General features: G+C 50.2%; 1 pseudogene; it reads right to left on the bottom strand.

Annotated features, from left to right (window-relative positions):
* Positions 1 to 2,116: 2,116 nt before the first annotated feature.
* The window catches only part of LOC143410722 (inactive carboxypeptidase-like protein X2), a 96,354-nt pseudogene continuing 88,124 nt past the window's right edge, over positions 2,117 to 10,346 (bottom strand).

Raw genomic sequence — 10,346 nt, 5'->3', positions numbered from 1 at the left:
TTTGCAGCAGTGACTTCCTGAGACCACACACCCACCGGAGGGCACTGCAAGCCCTGGAGGCCAGAGCTCTGCTTAGAGTGTGTGGCGCCTGATGGAGAAGGACTGCAGGGAGGATGGAGGCCTGCGTAAAGGCTGGAGACCGTGCAGTGGCCTTGCACACTTCAGGGCTAAACGCTGCCTATGAGCCTGAGGCTCTGTGGCACCAAGTGCCAGGGCTCGGCTTCCAGGTCAGGCATGGCAGAGACCCCACAAATTCACTATTTCCTGAGCAGATGTGGAGCTGAAGACCTGGGAGAGGGGGTTGGGGGGGCTGGGAGTAAGGGTTTCAATTTTAAATGTTTTATAGCTGCACCTACAGCTCTAATGCTGAGGGGTGGGATTTTCTTAGCATGGGCTTGGCTGAGAGCTGTGTGGTCCAACACATAGCCTCCAACCACAATGGCTACTCAAAGTTGAATTTAGATTAATTAGAATTACATAACACGAGAAAATCCTGGTCCTCGGTCTCACCAGCCAACGTTCAGGAGCTCGGCATCCCCACGGGGCTAGCAGCTACCACATTAGATAGCACAGAACACGTCCACCATCTCAGGAAGTTCTATTGGACAACACGGGTTTATAACAGGAGTTGATGATGCCCCAGCCTTGGGCCAGATCCAGCTGCCACCTGTTGTAGTAAATAAGGTGCACCGGACCACAGCCATGTCCACTCATTGATGTATGTGCACATTCAGAGCCGAGCAGTTACACAGAGAGCACATGGCTTGCACAGCCTCCCATCCTGATGATGTCATCCTTATCAGAAATCAGCCAAGTCCTGGTGCAGATCATCACAAAGCTGCATGAGGACTTTACTGCACAGACACTCACTGGCATCTGTAGGAGGCACTTGTGTGTCTCCACCACTTGTCTGTCCTGGGAAGCCGGTGGGGAACATAGAGCTATCAGTGCCATTGCTAAATTTTACAGGGGTCCAGGAAACACCTCTTCTAGGGTGACTGACCTCAGAGACAGGCAACGGCAGTAGCATATGAGTGGCCACAAGACCACCCAGAAAAGGCACACGGAGAGACTCTTACCATTTGTTTTCTTTATTTTTTCCCATTCTTCCCAGATCAATGAGGCAGCAACATGAATAAAAAGTGACACATAGCTGTTTGCTTGCTGATAACCCAATGACCCCTCCCTCTCTGAGGCTCCATGGGTAAGCCTCAGGGTTTCTCAGGGACTTCAGTCTTAGGAGGAAGACCTGCATTCCACACATCAAAAGTGACTCCCACCCGAGAGCGGAACCAGAGAGAGGCTGGGAGGCCGACCTTCTCCTGGCTGTTTGCAAGTCCCAGCAGGCCACAGAGGAGACCCAGACTAACTCCTGCGGCACCTCTGCAAGGCTGGCACCTCTGGTTCCCCTCTGCCCCAGACACTGACCCCCATGCCTGCTGGGCCAGCAGGGAGTTGGGGGCTTTGGGGGCCCAGATTGCACGCGATAAGCCCAGTGCTGCCTGGCTCCCAGCAAGCACTTCTGTCCCCTTTTGAGGACACAATCTTTGCTGAAAAGGGATACTGGGCTGACCCCGAGGCCCACTGATGTTCACTTGGTAATGTCCCTATTGTCGTCAGAGTGCAGCATTTATCTGTAGCAGTTTGAAATGTCCTGGGGCCAGCCAGAGAGGGCGGGTTCTCTAAGGGCACCCAGGAGCATCTCGAATGGTAGCACTGGGGACGGCAGGCTCCAGGAGGGCTGCAACATCAGCTGTGCCAATCGCAAATGCAGAGGAAACTCCTGCTGACACGCAAGCAGGGAAGCCCTGGCTCTCCACGTGCAGCTGCGAGGCCCTGAACCCAGAGTGGCTCCCTCCGCTCCCGGGGTTCACTTGGCAAATTCTGCCCCCTCCAGCCCTTCTTTGCTGCTCTGTCCAAGGTATTTGGAAAAATGGGAACAAAGGAAAGAAAATATCCTAAGCCTCCAGCATGAGATCAACCTCCAATGCACACCCCCCCCCCCAGACGCTTCTTTAATTACAGAGAAAACAGCTTGAGCGAGTCCTCTACAAGCTACTACTAGGGTGGGTTTCCTTTGCAAGAGTCTGGGATGAATCTCAGCCGTCCAGGAGGGTCACCCATGCTGCTGTCTCTTTCTGCCCCTCAGCCTTGGGCGCTGGGCAGGCAGGCTGACAGACTGCTTCCCAAACTTCATGATCTCCCTGATCCTGGCCAGGTTGGTCTTGCTGAGCATGAAGTCGCACCGTGTGGCCCCCATGTCGTAGCCGACCATACATTTCTTGGTGGAGGTGGTGAAGCCCTCGGCCTTGGCCGTGACCACATATTCGCCAGGGTTCAGGAGGCGCCAGTAATCCCCATCGCTGGCTGTGAAGAGAAACCAGGGTGGAGGCTCAGAGCAGTTCTTTTCTAACACAAATAGCAGTGGCCTGTTCCAAGACTGCCCCCTGTGGACAGCCTCTGAGCCCTGCTGGAACCCAGCCTGCAGAGCAAGCCCTAGTGCCTTCTGGAGGCCAAGATCTCTCCCTCTACTGGAAGCTGCCATAATGGGAAGGGGCTTGGGATGCAAGATACCCCTAATGATCGTGACCACTCCTCTCTCTGTGGCAGTGCAAACCATTCATTATGAACTTGAACTCACAGTGTGCCCTCACCATAAAATGCCATCAGGCCTCCTGATGCCCTTGGCATGGCTACAAATACAGGAAAACAATTTCTAAAAGGGCTGGGGTTCTTCACTTCTGAAAAGCAGAACGGACTACCTCGGAGGGCCTGGTACCTGCGGCCACTCCACAGCCACCGTTCATGGCTGGGGCTGAGGGAGACATGGCCCTCACACACAGCTGCCATGAGGCAGAGATGCCCTGAGCTCACAAGCTGTGGCTGGACCCAAGGTGGAAACCTGACCCCAGTTAGGCCATTCACCCAGCAGGTACTAATTTATCAGGGTCCATCCCTGGCTTCCTGTGCCTCAGGAGAGCCTTTGGCAGGGGCCAGCTCAGGCCTTGACTGATCCCTGTGAGCACCCGCTGTACTGCAGACTCCCCATATCCACCCGCTGTGCTAAGATGGCGTCTGGCCCCCTGTTCCCTCATGTCTCTCCATCCCATTCAATGAGGACCACTTGGCAGAGTGCTGGACACACACTTGGAAGGACTTCCCAGCCTAGCAATGGGCCAAGACAGGAGCAGGAGGCCATCATCACTCTCAAGGACAGTACTGGTGAAGGAGAGGAAGGGGGAGGTCCCGTGAAGGAGGGGCTCGCTCAGTCAGCCCAGGGAGCAGTGGGAGCCAGAGGTGTCTCGAAGGGGACCTGTCTGAGCTCAGTGCCAGTAGAGCCCCAGGAATCTCTCACCTGCTGAAAAGCCAGGAAGGCATTTTGTGTTGTAGAAAACCCTGCACTTTCACAAAAGGAAGAACAGGAAAAAACAGGGAGCCACCTCCCTCTGTGTGTGTGTAGGGGACACCTGGCCTCTCGCATGTAGTGCCCATGTAGCAGACCATGTGCACCTGTGGCAAACACCCCTATAATTCCCTTTTCATAACAACTTGTGCTCCGGAGAGCTCACTGCATGACACGCAGTGTCCTGATGACTGAGACCATAATGTGAATTCAAACCTGATGCTGCGAGTGTTGTAAGTGTACAAGGGACTCGTCAGCTTAGTACTCGGTCAAATCCAGCCTTCGCTCTCGGAGCTCTGGGTGTCCCAAGACAGACCTGCTAGTTACTAGCTGTGTGGCCTCACACAATGGTGCTCAACTCTCAGGGCATCACATTGCACGTGTGGGAAAGGGAATAACCCGGCAGCCTCCATCACGAGTGGCCTGGAGGGTCCAAGGAGTCAGAGCAAGCCCTGTCTTTCCACATGCCATGTTCTCCAGTGTCTCCTCTTCTGTCTCACAGCCTCTGAGGTGCCAGGGCCTGTGTTCCTGCCAGGCTGGAGGCCTGATGACTTCAGGCAGAAGCTATGTCTGTGCAACGTGGAGATCACACAAGTGGCCAGGGACTAGGAGACAGTGGCCCTGTCAGCTGAGGAGTCCCTACTCACGTGAGAGCTAAGCACTCAGCAAAATGCCACTCAGGCCTGGGGCCCTGCCCACCTCATCACCAGCCACTGCCCACAGTGGCCACTCCAGCCACACAACTTCTCTTTGTTCCTGGACTCTTGACTCAGTAGCTACCCTTCCCTCTAGCTGCAGTGCTGTTCCCGACTCTTCACATTCCCCTCTTTCCTGGCCCTGATTATGGTCTGCACTGAACTTGAAGTCTTTCCCTTGCCCTCACTTGCAGGCCTCCATGAGAAGGCACATTGCTGGGGAGAGGAGTCCCCTTCTTTTCTCTTGCAGCATTTCCAGTCTGGCACCTAGTAGGTGCTCAGTAAGACGTGTTGGAAGAATGAACTGGATTATCAGGAAGATGTGAACAGGAAGTGTGGCTCTGTACTCTGACAGTGTCCACTTCTGAATCCTGACCTGCTTGATTCTCACCTGGGCCGGGCAGGTGCACTATCCCTAGGAGCTCCTGGTCAAGGGGTTCCCCACCTTATCCCCAAGGCTCTGTTATCTCTGCTCCTACCCCTGACAACCAGAAATGAACATATACTGGATAAAATGTAGGGCACAGCGGCGGGTTCCTGTCCCGCTGAGCGAACCGCTGGGTCAGGGGTGAACACCCCAAGCAGCCACAGTGGAGAGGGGATAAGGAATGGCACCACTGGGCATTTGTGGACAGCAGGGGCAGCCCAGGCCCATGAAGGTCCATCCACTAACAGTTCAGGTTGGTATCTACCAAACAAGGACAGTCCACAGTGGAATTCCAAGTCAGGTGTTTAGCAATGCGTCCATGCGCATCTCCAAAGCATCCTTGAGCACTTGGCTCCCTGTGGAATTCGTCTGTTTATTTTATGCAAAATCCTCCTGAAACAAAACTTGTCAATAAAACTGGTTGAACAAGTCTCTGAATCAAGGCAAATTCCGAGCTTTTGTTGAGCTCCCAAAGACACTGAGACCAATAAAATAAACAGCCATGTGTAAAGTATGGAACACGCCTGTCAGAACACACTGGGAAATCACTTACGGGGGGAATAAGAGCACATCCCATTAGCTCATCCAAACTGCCTCCCTGAATACAGGGGCTTCAAATGCAGAGCTCAGCCAGGGTTCTGTGGCCCAGGGCTTCCCTCCCTTCCACTCAGTTGAAAATATGGTCTTCTCACATTGCCTCCCAGGCACTAAATAGTCCAAGGAATGATTCAGATGCCTTTATGAATCGCTGTTTTAAAGGATCGCTTAAGGGATATTTAAGATACCAATCCTATGCAGGCCCAGACCCAATGGCCTCCCTTATTCATAGTGACCACCAGCGACCTGTCTCTAGCACCTTATGGTCCTCAGTTCACATTTGTTGAATTAACAGATGAACAACTGAAGGCAGAGCGTCTGAGGGGCTGCCATGTGTAAAGTCACACAATGAGGCGTGAAGCCTTGGGGTCAGCCGCTATCGGATCCGGGATGGTAAATGGTAAAAAGGTTCCAAAAATACAGAGTGAATAAGTCGGAACTAAATGGGAAGAACGCAATTTACGGCCCAATGAATTATATCATTTCAGACATAATTCATCCATCTAAATCAGTGGCACTGAACCCAAGGGCCAGGGTGGACCCCACATGTCCTCCTCCTGTGTCCCAGGGTCTGTGTCTCCTCGCAGTTGAATGGACCACAGCTGGAGGGCAGGATCTGACGACAGCTGTGAGCAGTGAGGACAGCCCCATGGGTTCCAGGAAGGGGCTCTGGCTGTGGAGCCTCAGACCTGGGCTCCCTCCCAGCTTCGCTCGCTGGGCAACCCTGGAAATGTGTGAGGTCCGTCCACCGTGTGTTCATTCATTCAGGGAATATTCACTTACTGAGCACCGGCTGCTCATGTGTGGCCAGACAGTGTGCCCGTGACGAGCCCAGCAATAGTCAGGGATTCACCCTTGTGTGGGGGTGGGGCAGAAGCAATGATAAGCACAGTAAGTACTGGATGGCTGGATCGTATGGGAGATGACAGATGTTCCCCGGACAAAGCTGGGTGCTAAGAGGGTCCATAAGGGCGGGCGGGCTGGTGCATAGTGTTAGGTCGGTGGTCACACTGGCTGCCTTGAGTGGTGACATCTGAGCAGCCTGGGCAGGGCTGAGGGTGGAGCCAAGGACTCCCTAGGGGTCCAGGCAGAAGGAGGGGCTACGGTGACAACTCTGACATGGGCTCAGTCCAAAGGAACTGCGAGTAGCCAGGTGGAAGGAGCGATCACCCCTGTTTGCCAGGGACTGGGGATTCCTGGGACTTGGCATCTTCAGTTTTAAACTGAGGTGTCCCAGGTGATGAGAGTGCTGGGATCTGAGGGCTTGAAACCCTGACTGTGGGAGCACCTTCTTTCCACATCACTTTCAAGTCACCAGCACCATGGCAGTGTCCCGGAGTGGATACTACAGAACACCTACAGATGATACTCCAGCCCAACCTGTAGTAGGGACTGGAATGCAAACCCAGCTCATCTCTGGAATCTCCATGGGGCCAACCAGCCTCTTGGAGCTTCTGCTTGTCACCTGAATAGGGGAAAGAATGGGCTTTCTCCCTCACAGGGATAACACAAGAAAAGAAAAGAAAGAACATGTACGGATGTTCTCAGGGAGGGGGAACAGGTCACATGAGACAGCATCATGCCACTGCTGCAGCTGAGTGACCCGGGGGACTTGGGGAGAGTCAATCCTTTGCTCTCCTGAGGCTGTTTGGTCACGCCATGAATGCATTTGAAAGTGTGAAGTTATCCGGGAGCAGCGGCACATACCTGTAATCCCAGTGGCTCAAGAGGCTGAAGCAGGAGGATGGCAAGTTTCAAAGCCAGCCTCAGCAACTTAGCGAAACCCTAGGTAACTTAGCAGGACCCTGTCTCAAAATAAAAAATAAAAAGGATGGGGGATATGGCTCGTGTTTAAGCACCCCTGCTAGACGGGTTCAATCCCAAGAATCAAAAAAAGAAAAAAGAAAAAGGTGTGAGTTTTCTTTGGTATTTTAGGAACTGGAAACCAAGTTTGTAAGACTGGGTATTGCAAAAGAGTTTGCACAAGATTTCAGCACTGCCTTTTAGATATCATCTTCTAGCCCTTAGAGTATCCAAGATTCTGAATTCTCCACACTCCACACAAATGGAGGTCAATGTGTGGTCCCTCAAGAGTTAACAGCCCAGCCCCTTTGTCCTTCAGCAGATGGGAGCTGGGTCTCCCTGCTGCACTTCTACACGTGCCTTGTTTCCTTGCCTAGCAACAGCATTGTAAAGATAGGAGTCAATCCACGCAAAGCTCTGGAGGGTGGCAGGCAGGAGATGCCAAAACAGCATGTGGGCTCATTGTGATCCTCTGCTTTACATCCGGGAGACTGGAGTCTTCCTAAAGCATGTTTGGTCATTTCCGTGGTTCAACAGAAAAACTGCATCCTCTCTGATCCGCAGTCAAGGCCAGGTTCTTGCCCCACCCCAGCTGCTCCCTGGATGCGTCCTTTCTGATGGCTCCACCCCAGCCCCACCAGGTCCTACGTGAGCAGGAACACCCAAGTCAACAGCGTCTCCTTTTAGGGGTGCCTGCCTGCCCTACCGGTCAGGGCTCATCCTGCTGACCTGGGTGCCTAGCTGCTGCATAGGCAATGACCCAGGGGAGAAGGAGCTGCTGCTTCCTCCACCTCTTGGGAACTTCCACTGCAGCCAGGAGCCAAAGGGCTGCTCCAAGCCCATCCCAGGAAGCCAGAGGCACAGGCTGAAAACCTGGCTCCCCTGGGTTACTCGGGAGAGTGAAAGGAGGAGACTCTACTTTAGCTCTGAGCAAGGAGTTTCTGGCACTCGGGTCATGATTGGAACTGAAGTAAAGCACCTCAAGAACACAGGTATTTCTTATGGAGAGACAGTTTATAGACATTCCCCATTACCTGTTCGGACGTCATGGTTAACACCTTCTACGGAGTTGATGGCATTTGGAATCCCCTTTCCATGCGAATCTCTCACCAGGCCTTTGGTGCCGCGATGAACCTGCTCGGGACATGGGGAGACACAGTGAGCTCTGCACACTCAGCACAAGGAAGTGGCCCAAACTCCAGCCAGCCCCGTCCCTGCCAAGCAAGCACGCTCCCCGCACCAGGCCAGCCCAAGGACCCTGGCTCTGCACAGAACCAGTGCATTTTTCTGAATTCCATTTAGGGGTCCATCCACCAGAAAGTTTCCCTTTAAAATTAAAATATTCCACAGACTTAATAAACATCAGGATCCAATACACCCACCCAAAATTAAAACTTAATGTTGATAAGGCACATTTATTTGGATTTCCCTGGGCTCTATGGATGTAATGACTGAAGAGTCAGAGAGGAAAGAAAAGAACTGAGGCTTTTCTATAAAGGCCTGCTGTGCCTGGGCACCTTCTGCTCATCAGCTGTATCAAGAGACATGTCAATTCTGAACCTCCTGCCTCGAGCCCCCGGCGTAGGATGACGTGGTGATCCAAGGTGACATGCCCGCATTTCCAAAGACATTCTTTATGCATATAACTGGGCCTGGGCTTCGTATCCACAGGTCAGATCATTGCTTCAGAATGACAAGTTGCTGCAGTCAAGTCTCAAATGCAAAGGGGAAGGCGCCATCCCTCACAAATTCCCGGGTCGACAGACATGTTTTCATGGCTTCTCAAGAGAGCAGACTGGCTGCCGGGGTCCAGCCCCAGCGGGGTCCAGGGAGTCCTGATGGAGGAGTGGCGTCGGCGAAATGATGAGACAGGAGTCGTTCCGTTTGAGCAATCTCCAGAGAGAGAGCTAAAACTGCTTTCTCTGGGTCCCCTTTTTATTACAATTTTTTTCATCATTATAGATTCACAATACGTCATTGATTATATAATTTAAAACTTTACCAAGACATGACATTTCCTTAACCATGATTGAGAGCACACCAATCTACATTCTTCCAGGATATGACTCCCAGCTATACAATCATCAAAGTACAAAATCATCAATAAAACATGTCACCAATTTACATCCTTCAGATTTTCCCAAGATTTACTATTTTTCCCAAGATATGTTATTTCCTTATTAACTAATGCCAAACTACGTAACCAGACTCTAAGTCTTTAGCCAATCATTAACCTAAAGTACATTTGTACTTTATTTCTAATTCAAAATTCCCATCTAAAAAAGTCCCTTTAAATCTTATATTTAAAATATCCTAAAGTTTATGAAGCATCCTTAAAACATATCAGAAACCTATACAACTTAAAGACTTAAGAATTTCTAAACTTAAGAATCTAAATAAAATAACATTTCTAACATTATTTTAAAACTGTGTCTTATAAACCTATTTTAATTGATTCCTAAATTTATTCTCATAAAACTGGTTGAGCTGCTTTCTCGAAGAGTTTCTTTGTTTCTCAGTCAAGGTACACTAGTTCTCAAAGAGTTTGTTTCTCAGTCAAGGTGCACTAGTTCTCAAAGAATTTGTTTTTCAGAGGATGATTGTTGTCCATTATTAGGTTTGTCCACAATGTACTAAGATAGAAGAATAGCCTTTTACTTTGTCCTTGATATGCTGAGGGGTGGGTAGAATGGCCTCCAAGGCATGAACTACCTGTTCTGTTCTAGCCATCTGAAATTTAATTTGTTTGGCATTTAACATACTCATGCCTCCTGTGAGAAACATAAGCATGAAAATGCAAAGTCCCAATTACATAAAAAAGGGTCTCATGGTTTCGGTTACCCACCAACCAGCGTGGCTTTGCCAGCATTCATCCTCACTGTGACCCTGTCAAGACAGTGGGAGAGCGGCTTTGCCAACACTTTTTCTCACTGTGACCCTGTCAAGACAGTGAGTGGGGGATCGCCTCCACCAATTTTTCCTTTTTTATTTTTTAAATGAAGTAGCTTTAGTTCCAGATGGGCTGAACGAATTTTACGACTCAGCAATCTGAACAGGACTGGAAGGACAAAAATAAGGACAAGAATAATTAAAATACTTAAACCACTATTAATTAAAATAGAAAATAAAGTTTTGTTGGAGACTAAAGAGTTTAATTTGGAAACAAAAGTGTCAGCTAATTTTGGAATGGTTGTTTCTGAAATATGTGCCTGGCTAATGTCTTTAATTTTTTCCTGCAATTTATTTATATCTAGAGTTAAGTTAGTGTTTTTCCATAATCCTCGTAAATGACATTGTATCTGAGACCATGTTTTTTTAGAATAGTTATATGTGTGAGGAGTAACACAAATCCATTTATATTGAGAATGACATCTAGTTGTCATTTGAGTTTTTATGTTTTGAATTTGATTACCAATGTAAA

This window comes from Callospermophilus lateralis, chromosome 11 (genome assembly GCF_048772815.1).
Source record: "Callospermophilus lateralis isolate mCalLat2 chromosome 11, mCalLat2.hap1, whole genome shotgun sequence".
NCBI classification, from domain to species: domain Eukaryota; kingdom Metazoa; phylum Chordata; class Mammalia; order Rodentia; family Sciuridae; genus Callospermophilus; species Callospermophilus lateralis.
Note: the sequence above shows the minus strand (reverse complement) of the source record. Positions and strands in the feature narration are given on the sequence as shown.